Source organism: Hippocampus bargibanti, linkage group LG04 (assembly GCF_051943395.1).
Source record: "Hippocampus bargibanti isolate YZ-2025 linkage group LG04, ASM5194339v1, whole genome shotgun sequence".
Classification (NCBI taxonomy): Eukaryota; Metazoa; Chordata; class Actinopteri; order Syngnathiformes; family Syngnathidae; genus Hippocampus; species Hippocampus bargibanti.
Genome location: NC_142737.1, coordinates 1,657,372 through 1,676,446, shown reverse-complemented (window position 1 = coordinate 1,676,446; position 19,075 = coordinate 1,657,372). Strand labels below are relative to the sequence as shown.

The 19,075-nt window shown below is 38.7% G+C and overlaps 1 long non-coding RNA gene across 1 annotated transcript in view; it reads right to left on the bottom strand.

The window, feature by feature from the left end:
- Positions 1-4,847: 4,847 nt before the first annotated feature.
- Positions 4,848-19,075, bottom strand: part of LOC148898674 (uncharacterized) — a 31,414-nt gene continuing 17,186 nt past the window's right edge. The window contains exons 2-3 of the long non-coding RNA XR_016114837.1: positions 5,947-6,064; positions 4,848-5,021 (exon numbers count right to left, since the gene is read on the bottom strand). This is a non-coding gene — a long non-coding RNA (uncharacterized LOC148898674). The remainder of the gene's footprint in view (positions 5,022-5,946; positions 6,065-19,075) is intronic.

Sequence of the window (19,075 nt, the reverse complement as noted above, 5' to 3'; positions counted from 1 at the left end):
TCCAGCACAAAGGAGAAAAAAAAAAAGAGAAGAAAAGCAGCGTAGTGGCGCATTAATTGCAAAGTCTAATTGCGGCGATGGCATCTCGCTAATTGAATTAGCATTGAAGAAAAAGAATAAAAAAAACCCGGACGTTCGCTGGTGACATTGAGAGACGAAAACGAGCGGCAATTTGAGATTGGTCGACAAATCTGGAGTGCATTACAAGTCACATCTACAACTGTATTTTTTTAGAATTATAATTATTAAAGGACAACCGACACCGTTTTTTAGTTTCCTAATTGACATAAAAAAAAAAACGTTTTATTGCCTCTAAAATAACCAAAACACGCAGCCTGATATTTTTAGTCAAATGCAAGACGGCAATAAAAATGACTTAAAGTGTCTAAAAACGACTTCAATTTGAAACCGGAAGTGGCCAGTTTCAGAAAGTCCCGCCCCCTTGTTGGTGACGTCACGCCATGATACTCCTTCACAAACTGCCTTACTACAGAATCAAAACAATGGCTTCAGAGAGTTCAGATTGGGAGAAGATGCTTTCTTGTTACTTATCCAGTTATGAATATGATTCAAATAGTTCTGAAGAGGAAAGCACAAATGTTTGCAATCGACTAAAGGAGTCCTCCCATATCAATTCGAGCTGTCAATGACGGCAATGTCGCACCCGGAAAATGCACAAGATGGCGCCCAAGCTCCGTTGGAAATGGGCTGATTTGTCTGCTGGGAATTTGTGTCAACTACTATCAAATAGTAGTCTTGGTGCAACACATGATTCCCCATCGCGTTATTTATGTGTTTTTCCTTCTAATTTCGCCCATCAACACGGATCAACATGAAGTTTCCAGACTAAACAAAGTACCCAAAATGCATTGTGTGTCGCTTTTTTTCGGTCAGGGGTGTTCCAGATGTGACGTCACGGTAGGAATCGTCACCAACTCAAAAACAAGACTTCCTGAATATTCAGCACGAGTCTTAAAAGGTAAAATATAGCAATATGCGGTGGAATTTTTGTAAAATCCGCTCAGTACAAATCATTTGAAATTATTTTACAATAATGGCCGCAACTTGTCCGATGTTGTCAGTTGTCCTTTAAGGCTTATTTCGGAGAAAATCATGTTTTATGGGGACCTGGGAACGGATTATTCTCATTTTAATGGTTTCCTATGGGAAGTTAATATTTGGAAGACATACTTTTCTACCTTACACACACTTTCATGTAAGCAATTAAGTTCGTAAGATGAGGGATCACTGTATGGACAACATGAAAAAAAATCTTGATCGTGATTTTCTTTTTTTTTTTTCAATCTTTGAAGTAGCATAAAAAAAATAAATCTGTATGAGTTGATTACCATTCCCGGCAGGATGCGTTTTCATCGCGCACGCCGCGGGGATGTTTGCGTTGCGAACGTGCGAACGTGTCACTGAATTTAGCATCTCCGTGTACCCAATTTTGGTGATAAAAGAGGCAATTTGAGCGCTTGTGCACACTGTTTACCTTATTGGCGCTAATAGCCGCTTGGACCGCACGGCCCGTGAGGCTAATTGGCAATTGCTATTAAGAACAAGTGCATTTGTGATTGTCAACGCCGCAAAATAATAATAAGAATAAAATCAATCAACACGAACCCCCTTGGCTTACGAACTTTTCGGTTTACGAACGTTAAATTGATGAAAATTTTGTCTTGGCATACGAACTATTTTTCGGGATACACACGGAGCTAACACAATGAGTGATGTGTCGTTTGCGAACGGGCCCGTTCTACTCACAACAAAATGGCAGCCGGCTTGTTTTTGTTGTTTTGAAATATCATTTTACTTTTTGTGGTATGAACTTTTTTCCTCTCATTAACCACACCCATATACACACTAGCTATCTAGCTAGCTATCGTTTAGCTATCTAGCTGGCAAGGTAGCTATCTATTAGCGACTGTATCCAGTTACTGTAAAGTGACCTTGAGAGTTTTGAAAGGCGCTTAGAAGTGAAATGTATTTTTATTATTATTATATTTGAATTTCAAATATAGGGACACCATTTTGAACTAAATTAATCATTTCCTGCGAGCACTTTATGGAGTAAATAATTCACCGTAATTGTGTGATTGTCTGTTACAATGCAAAATAACAGTCGATATTGTCTCATGTTATTCCTCGCACCCCCCCAATAAAACAAAAATGGAACCACTCAATGTAGCATTAGCATTATTGTCATTGTAAAAAAAAAAAAACATCCAAAAACAGGACATCAGAATTGAATCGCAAAACAAATTCAATGGAAGTTTGGTGTCGAGATGAAATCATAATGAGGAAAATAAAGTCGGCGTAAATAAATCAGTTCCGCCGACTTGGAGAAAAGTAACTTTTCCAATGCGTCACGCCGCGGTTGACGTTTCGCGCGCGCCATTAGCTTTGCCGCGCGACACGCTCCCGACTCGCAGCGGGAATTCTTCAAATAAATAAATGAAGGCAAGCGCGGGGACGCCAAAACGAAAGACGCGGGTACAGACTTTCGGCGGCGAGCATGCGCGGCGGGGATTGCGATTAGTGATGTGTCGTTCGCGAACGAGTCGGTTCTTCTCTCTGAAGTGAACGAAGAGAGCCGGTTACTAACAAGGAGCCGGAAATGGGAGCCGACTCTTTTTTGTCCTCTATTCCCCGCCCCCGGTCTTCGGTTAAATCCGCACGTGATTGGTCGATATCCGTTGTAGAGGAGGGAGGGGAGAATTACAGACACACGCAGCAATGAGGAGAAGGGGGAGGGGTTAGGGTAGACAGGTGTACAAATGTTATTACATTACGCTGTTATTATTAATCAATTATTATATTTTTTTTTTATTATATTTTTTAATTAGTTGATATGATAGCATTATTAATATGACAAGCCAATTAGTGACAGCTGATCATCAGACCAGAGTAAAAGAAAGTGAAAGTTAGTGGATGCTCTCTGTGCATATATAAATCAAGCCATATAAATAAACATATTTGATATAGTGTATTATTTACACGAGTAATTTGTTTTTCACATTATTATACATGATTTTTAGTAGTTAATTAATGTAAGTAACAAAAAATAAACAAACAAACTGAAGAGCCATTTGGGAGCCAAAAGAGCCGGATCTTTTTAGTGAGCCGAGCCAAAAGAATCGGCTCTTTGAAAAGAGCCGGAATTGCCATCACTAATTGCTATGGCGAAGCTTGGCTGAGTCAGTAGAAGAAGAATTAAAATGTGGATACACACGCACACACACAAACCTGGGAGGGAAATAGGATTAGAAGTAGCTCAAGTTATTAAAGGAAAGTGTTTTTGTTGCTCGGCACTCTCACAGGTCATGTTGTCCTAGCGTGTGTATGTGCGTGTGTGTTTGTATGAGCAGTCTTGTGAGGACCACTAACATTTTATACCAGTGAGGACATTTTTGCCAAGTGAGGACCTTTTGGCCAGTCCTCACAAGTCGTTCATTCTAAAGGCTTCTAGAGGGTCTATATATGCATCTGTTAAAGTTTCAGAAAGGTCCTCACAATTCACCCAAAACGATTTTTTGTTGTGTATTTTCATTTCACTTGGATACACACACTTTTTACTCACTGTGTGTGTTTATGTGTGTGTGTGTGTGTGTGTGTGGTTAATGAGAGGAAAAAGTTTATACCACAAAAAGCAAAACAATATTTTGACCAAATTCACTACGGGGGTGAGGACTTTGAATGTAGCCATTCTGAAACCTCACTCCTGCTGTTATTTCAGTTTCAAGTCCACTTTTTCTTTGTTTTTAAAGAAGTTGAATTGGGAAATGGGGTGACATTTAGTGTTCAAATGGAACACTACTTCTTCTCTAAACCTATCAGCAACGGTGGTCCTCACTCCTTAGTTATCCGGACCTCACAAAACCATTGAAGCAGAAATGTGTGTGTGTGTGTGTGTGTGTGTGTGTGTGTGTGTGTGTGTGTGTGTGTGTGTGTCCTTGTCCAAGTGACATTTTGTAACCAACTCTCTTCCCATGTTGTGGTTTCAATGTCACCGATGTCATCCACAAAGGAACATGTACTATTCGGGTCCCAAAGCGATGCGATATTAAATTATTATTATTATTATACGTCTGTGTAAGCTCTCAGTCGTACAGGAGTGGTCCATCGATGAGATGACGGCTGAAGAAACCTTCTCATTATTATTATTATTAAAGTGACATCGGTTGTCCTTTAATGCAAAAAACTATCCATTCCATCAAGCCATCAACAACCATCAAAAAGGTAAATAAAACGACTTTATTACATAGTAATAGTACAGTTTATTTCTTTAATTATAATACCATAGTACATTTATTATACGTAAAATAAGGTATATTTTGTGTAGTTTTAAGGATTTAAGTTTTAAGAAATTTAGAAAGTAGAAAATGATGTTTCATGGGGACCTGGGAACAGATTATTCTCATTTTAATGGTTTCCTATGGGAAATAATTTTTTGGGATACACACTTTTCGCCTTACACGCTCTGTCTAGGAACCAATTAAGTTCGTAAGCCAGGGTATCACTGTATAGATAGCTAATAGATGAAAATGATGCAACAACCAGTGTCCCCCATTGACAAAAAGTACGCAAACGATGCCACACAAGAACACGTATGCGCAAACGGCACCGCGTCAAGCACTTTTTATGACTTCGTTGTCCCGTTTCACATTTCCTATTCCTGAGACGTAAACCTGAGACGCCCGCCGCCTCATTAAGTATTTCAGTTGAGTGGAGTAAAAATGCGGCTTTTATGTTCTTGTCTCCCAAAATAAAGAATTATTCTTAGGGCATGTCCCCATGAGGGAAAAAAAAGCAAACAAAAGCTTCTTTCAGACTTTTACTGTGTGTGTGTGTGTGTGTGTGTGTGTGTGTGTGTGTGTGTGTGTGTGTTTGTCGAGTCCCTAATTTGATGTCTAAATAAGTGGCCGCTGTCTTCCGGGACTTACATCACGGCGGCAACAATGGAGGCGTCCCCGACGGAGCCGCCGCTTAGCTACTCACGCACGGCCTTGTGGAGAATGCTAAGAAACACAAAATGACACAAATGAGGCCAGAAATGAACATTTCAGAATCAGAATCAGAATGAGAATCATCATTATTGCCTATGTAGGCAATAGGTATGTATTGACTATGTAGAACACATCGATGAAAAGAAAAGGTTTCTTCAGCCGTCATCTGTACTTCTTTGACGTTCTTCGGACGTTTCGCTTCTTATCCAAGAAGCTTCGTCAGCAAACTAAAGTCTTACTGGTAGTATCGGCGCTATATATATATATATATATATATATATATATATATATATATATATATATATATATATATACACAGTAAAGTCTCGTTATATCGATATTCAAGGGAGTCCGAAAAAATATCGATATAACAGGGACTATCGATATATCCGATATCGATATAACGAGACTTTACTGTATATATATATATATATATATATATATATATATATATATATATATCCCTCCTGTCCAGACATAGACAGCAAATAGATAGCTAGCTATGTAGCCAGCTAGGTAGCTAATATTTCTTCTACTGTCCAGACATGGCGGTCTCGACAGGAGAAGAAATATTAGCTACCTAGCTGGCTACATAGCTAGCTATCTATTTGCTGTCTATTAGCTATCTGGCTGGCTATCCAGCTGGCTATTTGGCTGGCTATCTAGCTAGCCATCTATTAGCTAGCTAGTTAACTTTTTTTCTATTTGAGTTATTCCGGGTTGAGTGAATGCTGGCGCGTGTGGCTGCCGCTGCTCACCCACGGCAAAAAAAAAAACTTATCCTGTGACTGTAGAGTGACCTTGGGAGTTTTTAAAGGCGCTTATAAATGAAATGTAGTATTATTATTATTATTATTATTATTAACATGGACAACAGTCCAACAGGAAATAAAGCAGTCGCAAAGATAGTAGAAAGCATCAGTGAACGAGTTAATACTGTGAGTGTGCCCGTCCTCGTGTCCATCTTCTTTTTTCTTTCTCCACTGCTTTGTTTAACGCTCAGTCCGTGCAGTTGGCCCGGCGATCAATTACAACGCCGGGAAATCAATTAAAGCCTGCCGGCAGGAAAAAGAAGGCAACGAGAAGCCATTTGGGTGAAAACGGCACTACAGATACTACTCCTAAAATGAAGCCTATATTGTACATTTGAAACATGCTGTTGATACGTTTGTCTATAATTGCTATCCCATAGTTGACCAGAAGATGGCTGCGCTTTACTTTTCTTGACATGACGTTGGGTTGTTGTCATTTCCGGTACAGGCTTCCTTAAAGGACAACCGACGTCTCCGGACAAGTTGTGTCCATAATCTCTAAAATGGCTTCAAATGACTTCTACTGAGCGTATTTTACTAAGATTCCAGCGCATAGAGCTATATTGTACCTTTTAAGACTCGCGCTGAATATTCCGGAAGTCTTGTTTTTGAGTCGGTGACGAGTCTGTACGTGACGTCATTAAAGGAACGCCCCTAACCGAAAAAAAAAAAGACGCATTGTAGCAGTCCTTCCATCACGTCAATGTAGTTTGCTGTACTTGTTTGGTCTGGGGACCTCGTGTTGCACCCAAAAGCTGCCAGAAGAGGGCGACCAAGCTCCATATAAGGAATTTATCAGCCTGTGGAAACGGAGGTGGCCACAGGAGGTCGCCATTTTGTGCCTCTTTTTCGATGAGAAATTTCCCCTCAATGTTGCCTCAAAATGACACTGAATTCTTTAATCGATTGCAAACATGTATGCTTTCCTCTTCAGAACTATTTGAATCATATTCATAACTGGATGTGTAACAAGAAAGCATATTCTCCCAATCTGAAGCCATTGTTTGGATTCTCCAGCAATGCAAGACGTCTTGGGGTGACGTCACGAACAAGGGGGCGGGACCTTCTGAAACTGGCCATTTTGCAAATTGATATTTACAAATTGATTCATAAAATTTGCAATGATATAAAAAAAATAAACTTCATGCGTGTATTTGAGAAGTGACTTTTGAAGAGTTTTACCACGCGCATAGATCTAGTTTTTGTATTAAAAAAAGGGGGGGCGGAATCAATTGATAAACAAACTGCCAATAATGTTTTACATTGTCTTTGTCATTCACAAGAATTCTCCAAATGCTTCACTGAAAAATAAAAAGACTTTTTATTCCTATTTCATTAACAAATTATTGATATGTGGATTAAAATGATTGAGGAAAAAAATTGGTGCAGATAACTTGCTTCGAGTATTTGTGGGTGTGCGCCTGTGTGAGACATGACAGCTGTTGACGCACTGGGTTCGCTTCTGGTGGGGTATTTGGAAGCCACATCACCTGTCACAATGTTTAATTAACACCTGAGTGTGTGTGTGTGTGTGTGTGTGTATTTGTACGACTAGTCTTGTGAGGACCACTAACATTTTATACCATACGTAGTGAGGACATTTTTGGCCAGTCCTCACAAGTTTTTTCATTCTAAAGGCTTCTAGAGGGTCTAAATATGCATCTGTTAAAGTTTCAGAAAGATCCTCACAAATTCACCCAAAATGATTTTTTGGTGCGTATTTTCATTTTACTTGGATACACACACTTTCTACTCACTGTGTGTGCGTGTGTGTGTGGTTAATGAGAGAAAAAAAAGCTCATACCACAAAAAGTAAAATGATATGTTCACCAAATTCACTACAGGGGTGAGGACTTTGAATGTAACCCATTCAGAAACCTCGCTCCTGCTGTTATTTCAGTTTCAAGTCCACTTTTTATTGCTTTGTTTTTAAAGAAGTTGAAGTGGGAAACGGGGTGACATTTAGTGTTCAAATGGAACACGAGTTCTTCCCTAAACTTATCAGTGGTCCTCACTCCTTATCTGGAGTTATTCGGACCTCACAAAACCATTGAAACATGAATATGTGTGTGTGTGTGTGTGTGTGTGTGTGTGTGTGTGTGTGTGTGTGTGTGTGTGTGTGTGTGTGCTTGTGTGTGTGCGCATTTGGAAAGAGTGGTCCCCGTAAGTGATGATCTGAAAAAAAAAACGGTCCCCAGAAAACATGAAAACGTGTGTGTGTGCTTGTGTGTGTGCATTTGGAAAGGGTGGTCCCCGTAAGTGATGATCTGAAAAAAAAACGGTCCCCAGAAAACATGAAAACATGTGTATTTTGTATGTGTGTGTATGTGTATTTGTGTGTGTGCATTTGGAAAGGGTGGTCCCCGTAAGTGATGATCTGAAAAATGGTCCCCAGAAAACATGAAAACGTGTGTGTTTTGTGTGTGTGTGTATATGTGTGTATTTGTGTGTGTGCATTTGGAAAGGGTGGTCCCCATAAGTGATGATCTGAAAAATGGTCCCCAGAAAACATGAAAATGTGTGTGTGTGTGTGTGTGCGCGCATTTGGAAAGGGTGGTCCCCGTAAGTGATGAGCTGAAAAAAAGGTCCCCAGAAGACATGAAAACGTGAGAGAGTGTGTGTGTGTGTGTCAGCATTTGGAAAGGGTGGTCCCGGTAAGTGATAATCTGAAAAACCGTCCCCAGAAAACATGAAAACGTGTGTGTGTGTGTGTGTGTGTGTGTGTGCGTGCATGCGCGACAGACACAGTTGATCCCGACATTACGACATTATTACATGTAAATATCTCCTAATGTGTTTTCACACCTGCGTATGTTTTGTTTTCGTGTTTTATTGGTGAGGAGCGCACATGCATGGACGTTGTCGGAATTATGTGCGCGGGTGTGTGTGGGTGACAGCTGAGGTCACTCCTGCGGCTTTTTAATCTGGACTGGCATGGGGAAGTGGTTCACCAGCTGCACCCGCCATGCACTTCCTGTCAAGGCTGCGCCTGCCAATGCTAAAGTGCTTTGTCACAACGTCATCCTGAATGAAATGGACTATTATTATTATTATTGTTATTATTATTGATTATTATTGTTGTTGTTGTTATTATTATTATTAAATGTCGACAAATCAAGAATTAAAGCAGCCGTTCTCGAAAAGACCCTCAATGTCAGCCATTTCTTTTTTTCACGGCAGCCATTTTGGAGTCATGGATGTAAATTTCCAATGGATCGATTCCAAGACCAAAATATTGTCTGATCGCTACCAAATTCAAACAAGCTGCATTTTACAACACAAAATTAATATTAAATACTGTACGAAAAAATGGTCCAACACTAAAATAAATAAATAAATACCCGACAAATCAAGAATTTAAAAAAAGCCCTTCCTGAAGAGATGCTCCAGGTCAGCCATGTTTCTTTGCGGCAGCCATTTTGGGGTCATCCCTGGAAATTTCCAGTGGATCGAGTCCAAGACCAAATTTTGTCTGATGGCTACCAAATTCAAACAACCGCCAACAAGACAGATAGACAGACGGAAACCACAAATTTTCACAACACAACATTAATATTAAAGACTGTACAAAAAAAAATGGTCCAAAACAACAACAAAAAAAGTCAAATCAAGAATAAAAGAACCCATTCTCGAAAACATCCTCTAGGTCAGCCATTTTCTTTTTGGCAGCCATTTTGGGTTCATAACTGGACATTTCCATTGGATAAATTCCGAGACCAAACTTTGTCTGATCGCTACCAAATTCAAGCAACCGCCAGACAGATGGAAAGCCCAAACTTTACAACAAATTTAAAAACACAAAAATCATATTGAAGACTGTTTCAAAAAACTGGTACAAAATATAAAACAAAGAAAGAAAGAAAAAAAAACTGTCAAACGGCGTAGGATGATGAAGGAGTAAAATGGAGGGGGAGGGGATGAAAGAAGAAAAATAGTAGCGTGTCAGATAAAAAAAAAGGAGCGATAAAAAAGAGAATACTTTTGCCTTCACAGAAAAATAATCGCATGAAATATTCATGTCGTACGCGGGAAAAGTGGCCTAAATAACCCCGCTGACAAAAACAGGAAGGGGCGGGAAGGATGGCGACAATGTCGACACGCAAGTCTGTGTAACAATTGTTTCTTCGAATCGAACAAAGAACTGAAAAAAAAACTGTGTTCTGATGTTAGCATTAGCATATGTGTGCTTATTTGAGACAGGGCATCATTTAAAATAGCGCGACTGATCTGTGTCGCATGGCAGCATCCAAAATGAGAAGAAATATGACAAAATATTTTAAAGACACATTAACTACCAAAAAAAATATTCATAATACAGTGATACCTTGGCTTACGAACTTAATTGGTTCCCAGACAGAGTTTGTAAGACGAAAAGTGTGTATGCCAAAAATTAATTTCCCATGGGAAACCATTAAAATGACAATAATGCGTTCCCAGGTCCCCATAAAACATAGTTTTCTACTTTTTAATTTTCTAAGCCTTAAAACTACACAAAATATACCTTATTTTATGTAGAATCAATGTACTATGGATACACACACTTTTTTACTCACTGTGTGTGTGTTTATGTGTTTGTGTGCGTGGTTAATGAGAGGAAAAAGTTCACACCACAAAAAGTCAAATGATATTTTAACCAAATTCACTACAGGGGTGAGGACTTTGAATGTAACCCATTCAGAAACCTCACTCCTGCTGTTATTTCAGTTTGAACTCCACTTTTTGTTTTTAAAGAAATTGAAGTGGGAAATGGGGTGACAGCATTTAGTGTTCACATGGAACACTAGTTCTTCTCTAAACTTATCAGCAACGGTGGTCCTGACTCCTTATCCGGAGTTATCCGGACCCCACAAAACCATTGAAACAGGAATGTGTGTGTGTGTGTGTGTGTGTGTGTTTGTGTGTGTTTGTGTCCAGGTGTGCGTTGACGCCTCTCCATGTTAATAAAGTTGGGCAGATCTAGCCGTCAGCTCGCCGTGTTGATTCAGGCTGAAGGCCAAAGCGCTTCGATATCCTGGCTCGCTGGCTGTCGGGATCCATCAGTGTCTTTCCATCTGTGCCCCCGCCCCACACTCCCCCAAGTCACCCCCCCACCCGGGCATCTGCTCGTATGTCTGCAGCGATATCGCCGATCTGTCACACGGCTAATTCCGAAAAGCTTCCAATTTTGCGAAAGGCCTCGGTTGCTCGCTACAAGGCGGGCGGAGGATAACGTTCATGACCTGGGTGAAGCAGCATGCGGTTCGGCCGGCGCGCGCCGCTCTGTGGAGATGACAATCGAATGTTTGGGATGACCGGGCGGGCGACCCTCGTGGCCATAGGCGGCTTAGATCATGGATGGACGATCGTTTTAATGACCGCTTCAATCTACTGTGAGACCTCAACTTACAAACACCTCAACTTACAAACTTTTTGTCTTACAAACGTCAAATTTCTGAAAATTAAACCTTATAATAAGCACTATTTTCATAATACACACCCACCACGGCTGGCGGAATGATCTTCGGCGGAAGCATACGACCGAACAGCACCAACAGTCCTTCTGGAAGGTGAATCTCCTTCCATAAGCCATCAACGACCATCAAAAAGGTAAATAAAACTTTATTTTACAGCACAGTTTATTGATACAATGCAGTGTATTTCTCTCATTGCAATACAATAGCACATTTATTATACATAGAATAAGGTATGTTGTGTGTAGTTTTAAGGCTTGTTTAGTTGAAAAGTAGATTTTATGGAAACCCGGGAACGGATTATTCCCATTTTAATGGTTTCCTATGGGAAAATCTTTTTTGAGATACACACTTTTTGCCTTACACACTCTGCCTGGGAACCAATTAAGTTCGTAAGTTGAGGTCTCACTGTACTTGAAAATAAATATGTAAATATAACATAGAAATGAAGAATAATACATACATAAAGAATATGCAATCTTATAAAAGTTAAAAACGATCCAATACTTTTGCGTCATTCATTCATTCAATTTATTCCATTCATTTACTTTATAACTTTGCTGCTGTGAAATACATTTCTCCACTGCAAGACTAATAAAGCTTGCTAGTTAGACAGCTAATAGATATCAAATAGATAGATAGCTAGGTAGCCAGCAACGGTGACTCCGTTCAACTGGGAATAACTCAAATAGATCAAGTTAGCTAGCGAGCTAATAGGTAACTAACGAGCTAGTTAGACAGCTAATAGATAGCAAATAGTTTTTCCTATATTTTCATTCATTTCATTCCCCGGAGAATTGTAATAATTATAATAATGTGAGACTAATAAAGGAAAATCCAATAATAATAATAATAATAATAATAATAATAATATCGATGAGAAGGTTTCTTCAGCCGTCATTTGTACTTTTTTGAAGGTTTCGGACGTTTCGACTCCTATCCAAGAGGCTTCGTCAGCAAACTAAAGAAATAATAATAATAATAATAATAATAATAATAATAATAATAATAATAATAATAATAATAATCATAATCATAATCATCATCATTTCATTTATAAGCGCCTTTCAAAAACCTTTCTTTTTCTGTGGGTGAGCAGCGGCAGCCACACGCGCCAGCACTCGATCCAGAAATCATTCAAATAGATAGCAAGCTAGCAAATAGATAGCTAATAGCTAGCGAATAGATAGCAAATAGCTAGTGAATAGATAGCAAATAGCTAATGAATAGATAGGTAATGCCTAGCGAATAGATAGCAAATAGCTAGTGAATAGATAGCTAATACAGAGCGAATAGATAGCTAATGCATAGCGAATAGATAGCAAATAGCTAGTGAATAGATAGCTAATACCGAGTGAATAGATAGCGAATACCTAGCAAATAGATAGCTTAATTTTTAGTGAATATTTGAAAAATGACCTAAAAATCCACATTTTCTCATTAAAATACTTGATCGATTTTTGGAAGAATGTTTATATTATCTGACAATTAAATTTCAGCGATATTATCATTTTTTTTTTTTAAAAGGTGTCGCAAAATGTGCCTGAAACAAAGTCAAAATGCACACCATTTGTGTCATCAACTTCACTGGCAACGTCGTTTCCCATCCAATGAAATAGATATACGCCACGACCCCGCTGACCCCCACGGCCATCTTTCTTTTCAATATGTCTCCCAAAGAAATACAAGAAGAAGAAGAAGCAAAAAGAAAAAAAAAAAAAAAAAAAACAGGTTCCGATGAGGCGATGGCCAATTCCCGAGGATGACACGCAAGTTTGTGCCACGCGATTGCCGTTTGCTTTTCATCTGGCGGATAGATTGGGCTCTTGACCCCACCGACGCGACTGCACATCCTTGTCCCCAACCGCCTCCTCCCCGACATCTTTTGGAAGACAGTCATTCTTTCTTGCTGTTTGCTGATGGATTCGGCAGAGGAAGAGAGGTGGTTGGGGATTTGGTTTTTTTTTTTTTTTTTGGTCTCTCTGGGATAAAATTTAAATGGTGAAATATTTGTAGTGGAAATTCACTTGGCTGGGACTGGCATGGATATAAACATAAGCTCTCTATTTGCTATCTAGCTGGCTAGCTATCTAACTAGCTAAGTAGCTAGCTCTCTATTTACTATCTAGCTGGCTAGCTATCTAACTAGCTAGCTAGCTCTCTACTTGCTATCTAGCTGGCTAGTTATCTTGCTAGCTAGCTAGCTCTCTATTTGTGATCTACCTGGCTAGCTATCTAACTAGCTAGTTAGCTAGGTCTCTATTTGCTATATAGCTGGCTAGCTATTTAGCTCACTAGCTACCTCTCTATTTGCTATCTAGCTGACTCACTATCTAAATAGCTAGCTAGCTAGCTAGTGCTCTATTTGCTATCTAGTTGACTAGATATCTAACTAGCTAGCTAGCTCTCTATTTGCTCTCTAGCTGGCTAGCTATCTAACTGACTAGCTAGTTAGCTCTCTATTTGCTATCTATCTGGCTATCTAACTAGCTAGCTAGCTCTCTGTTTGCTATCTAGTTGACTAGATATCTAACTAGCTAGCTAGCTCTCTATTTGCTCTCTAGCTGGCTAGCTATCTAACTGACTAGCTAGTTAGCTCTCTATTTGCTCTCTAGCTGGCTAGCTATCTAACTGACTAGCTAGTTAGCTCTCTATTTGCTATCTATCTGGCTATCTAACTAGCTAGCTAGCTTTCTATTTGCTATCTAGATGACTAGCTATCCAACTAGCTAGCTAGCTCTCTATTTGTTATCTAACTAGCTAGCTAGTTCTCTATTTTCTATCTAGCTGGCTGGATAGCTACCTCTCTATTTGCTATCTAGCTGGCTAGCTAGCTAGCTTACTTTCTATTTGCCATCTAGCTGGCTCTCTAGCTAGCTATCTTTTAGGTTTCTATTAGCTAGATAGCTAACTTGATCTATTTGAGTTATTCCCGGTTGAACCAGGTCACCGTAGCTAGCTACCTAGCTAGCTATCTATTTGCTATCGATTAGCTATCTAACTAGCTAGCTAGCTATTAGTTATCTATTAGCTAGCAAGCTAACTTGATCTGTGCGAGTTATTCCCGGTTGAGGGAACGTTGGCGCATGTGGCTGCCGCTGCTCACCCACAGAAAAACTGATCCTGTGACTGTAAAGTGACCTTGAGAGTTTAGAAAGGCGCTTAAGAAATGAAATGTATTCTTCTTATTATTATTATTATAATCAACCGACAGATGGTCCGAAGCTTTCGGAAGCCGATCATTTCAAAAGTTTGCTCATTTCAAGGAATGGCCAAGAAAAGTTGGACGAGGACACGTCCGTCGCCGCCTGCCACTTTCACTTTGTTTTTGTCTTTCTTTTTTTTTTTTTCCGCGCGCCGCGTGCTAATACCGCTCTAATCGTCCATCTGCATCGGAAGAAGGACCAAAGTCTCCCCGACAGACGCCCGCCACGAGCCAAAAAAAACAACATTGGGAGAAAAAGACTGGATGGCTCTCAAGTCGGATTCCGATCAAAAAAGCGGAAGTAAAATGAACGGTCGCCCTCATGCGTCTTCCTTCTGGCTTTGATTTCATCTCAATCGTGGTGGACGAATTAAAAAGGGTATTTTGTAATTTTGTATTTATTTATTTTGTTGTCGCCGCCCACTCTTGGCTGCCGGGCGCAACAGGTGGAAGGGCATATTGTCAGATTGTTGGACATACAGTGATACCTTGGCTTGCAAACTTAATTGGTTCCCAGACTGAGTGTCTAAGGTGAAAAGTGTGTATCCTAAAAATTAATTTCCCATAGGAAACCATTAAAATGAGAATAATCCGTTCCCAGGTCCCCATAAAACATCATTTTTCTACTAAATAAGCCTTAAAACTACACAAAATATACCTTATGTTATGTATAATAAATATGCTATGGTATTATAGTGAAAGAAATAAACTGTACTGTATAATAAAGTCGTTTTATTTACCTTTGTGATGATCATTGATGGCTTGCTGGAATGGAGTGGCCTGTTTCATCAGCATGAAACACTTGATGAGGAACGTAGCCTTCTATCACCATCTTGAGGAATTATCCTTGTAGGTGCTTTTTCTGCGATCATTTTACCTTGTTCCTCATCAATTGTGTTTTGTTTAGCTGGATTAATAGCTTTTTGCATCAAGTGTACAGATGGCTTGTGCGGGTTATTTTTGGAGCCTGATTGATGGGAATTTTAATCTTGCAGTCGACACTGTTTTCTATCCATTTTCTCTCTCTCTCTGTCATCTGCCTGTCTCTTTAAATATTTATCCCCCCCCCCCTACCCACTGCTGTGTTCTTGATGTTTTATGGGGACCTGGGAACGGATTATTCTGATTTTAATGGTTTCCTATGGGAAATTAATTTTTGGTATACACACTTTTCGCCTTACACACTCCGTCTGGGAATCAATTGAGTTCATAAGCCAAGGTATTACTGTGTAGATGGTCATGCGCGGCGGTCCTTCAAGAAAGCTTCCTGTGAAGTGGACGCTGTTAACATTTGATTGAGGAGAATGGCTGTCGGCTGCTGTTACTTGGTGTGTGTGAGCTTTACAGCGGGAGGTTAATCTCAGCGCACGACACCCTGGGCGACAAAAGGGGAGAGAGAGGAGAGAAAAAAAAAGCTCTCTCCTTGGGAGTGGAGTCGTGAAGGGAGCACCCCGGTATTTAATTAGCCTCGGATGACTAACTGACTGACTGGCAAAAGGGAAGTGGGGGGTGGCCACTTTCGCAAGCTGTCAAGCAGCCTGTTAGCCAAAGCGCCCGGCGAGAGTGACGGATGGCAGAGGAGGCGGACGGATGCTGATGGACGGGCGAAGCGGGGACGAGTGACAGCTACAAAATGACAAGCAGAACACAAAATAAAAAATGGCCGCCGACGCCGACGGGGCCGCCGTTATACGTGTTTCGTTGTCGACTGCTAGCGCCTTCGAGAGGACACCTGGAAGATTACCAAAGAAGAAGTCGCAACGTCAAAAGTGGAGTTTAAAATGTCCCACGTTGAACTAGCGAATAGCTCAAAGCTACTTAGCGGGTCGCCTGTTAGCATTTAGTGTTCTACTGGCAACCAGCTAGCCAAAAAAAAAGTCAGATGATTACTTTGCTAACATTCGACGTGTCATTAGCAAACAGCTAGACGGCAATTAGCTAGCTACTCACAACTACTCACAACAATTAACGTCCGTCCGGATACAATCACTAAAACAAACAGTTAGCATTGGCGCTGTCACCGCTGTCTATCGAGTTCGTGACCACGTAATAGCATAGCTGTCAAACTTGGCTAATAGCTGCGCTCATAAATGATTATAATTGTCGTATAAAAGTTGTAGTACACTGTACATTATTTGAAATGATGAAAATAAATGCTAACAGCTTCCTAATTAAAACATTTAGATACTTACAGTTTACCGCGCATGAGCACGTTATGCTATCAATGCACGCCATGCTATCAATCTGACCATACGTAGCGATAAAAATATTTATATATACAGTGATACCTTGACTTACGAACTTAATTGGTTCCCAGAAAATGTGTGTAAGGCAAAAAGTGTGTCTTCCAAACATTAATTTCCCAAAGGAAACCAGTAAAATGAGAATAATCCGTTTCCGGGTCCCCATAAAACATAATTTTCAACTGAATAAGTCTAAAAACTACACACAATGTACCTTATTTTATTAATAAATGTGCTATGGTATTGTAATTCAAGAAATAAACTGTACTGTACATACGATTAAGGATTACTTTTGCTGGTTTGCCGTGATAATAGAAGCGATCGGCGGTAGTATGGTTGTTTGCTACCAGCAGTTGAGACCATGTGGATTTCAGCGATAATGGTCGTTGTAAGATCGGTTCATTGTTTTTTACTCATATAAAAGTTGTAGTACGTTGTACATTATTTGAAATGATTAAAAAAAAAAAAACATAAAATACAGAGGAAAAACATATACGTTGAGATGTATGTATTAGGCTAGCTTGCTATAAGTCATCCTTCCGTTAGCATTTCGCCAGATGGCAGTTAGCTTGTCCCTTGGAATGTTTTAACATTCTGTTAGCATCCAGCTAACAACCTCTCAGAAACTAAATAGCATCTAGGCAGCAACCACTTAACATATAGTTAGCATTTGATAGCAAATCGGGACAATGCTAAATAGCAGTTGGCTCATTAGCTTATAACTAGCCATACCAGACAACAATTAGCAATTAGCAGACTACCACAAAGCAACTCGAAGACGGAACATTTCTGCCAAATCATTCCAGGTAAAATTTTTGTATTTGTCTCATACAATCGATAGTTTTTTTTTTTAACGTAAAATTAAATTATGACTCCTCGAACACGTCAACAAAAAGGCTTCGAGGCCGTTATGGAGAATCTTCTTGTATCGTCTCTACAGAAAGAACAAACTGTCACACGTACTCGGGAGATAATAAACCTAAAACATCTTTCATAGGATTTTGGGGTCAAGTGCTTCAATCCATTTGAGTGGCGCAAGATTCAATCTGCGAGGCATTTCACCGCTATTCAAGGTAATATTTGCTGCTCCGGCCCCCAAAAAGAAATAAAAAATTAAAAAAAAATAGATGAAAGTGTTTTACCTGACATTTTCTCTCATTTATGAAGGGGACAATTTGATACACTTTATCCCCCCCCCCCCCCCCCCAGAAGCCATTTTAGTTTTACCCTTTATAAGATCGGAAACACGGATGGCGGGCAGGGTAAAACGGTTGAAGGAGAGGGAGTAAAATTGTCCATTCAAAGCAAACTTGATTGACCACCTGTTTACAGAAATGAGACTTTTATTTTGAAGGAATTTGGAGCCACATATTCATCGAAATGTTAAATGAAACCAAAATGGCTGACTTCCTGTCTCTTTTTGGCCCTTACTACTTGAGACTCTATTCATGTATTTATGTATTTATTTATGTATTTATTTATTTAACTATTTATTTGTCGATTGATTTATCTATTTATTTATCTACATTTATTTATTTGTATATTTGTGTATTTATTTATTTGTGTGTTTATTCTATTTATTTATCTCCTTATTTATTTGTTTGTATATCTTTTTATCCATATATTTATCTACCTATTTATCTATCTACTTATCTCACCATTTATTTATTTGTGTATTTATTTGTTTATATATTTATGTATGTATTTATCCATGTATTTATATAATTATTTATTTATCTTAGCATTTGTTTAATTTATGTACTTATGTACTTATTCAATTATTTATGTACTTATTTCTTTGTTTACTTTTGTATTTATTTGTTTATCTATGTATTTATGTGTTTATATATCTATTTATCTATTTATCTAAACATTTATTTATTTGTGTATTCATGTATTCAATTATTTATCTGTTTCTTTGTACATCTATTTATTTATCTATGTATCCATTTATTTATATACCTATTTATTTATTTACTTATCTAACCAATTATTTTTTATGTTTTATTTTATATTTATATTTATATTTTGTATTTATTTGTTTATCTATATATGTATGTATTTATCCATTTATTTATATAACTATTTATTTATCTTAGCATTTATTTATATGTGTACTTATTTATTTACTATTTAATTTATTTATTTGTGTATTTTTTGTTTATCTATTTTGTATATATTTATTAATCTAACTATTTAGCTATTTCTTTATCTAAACATTGATTTATTTGTGTATTTATTCTATTTATTTATCGATGTATTTGTTTATTTATCTGATTTTTTATTTATCTGTCTGTTTATCTATTTATCCATTGATTTATCTACCTATTTCCTGATCTATTTACTGATCTAACCA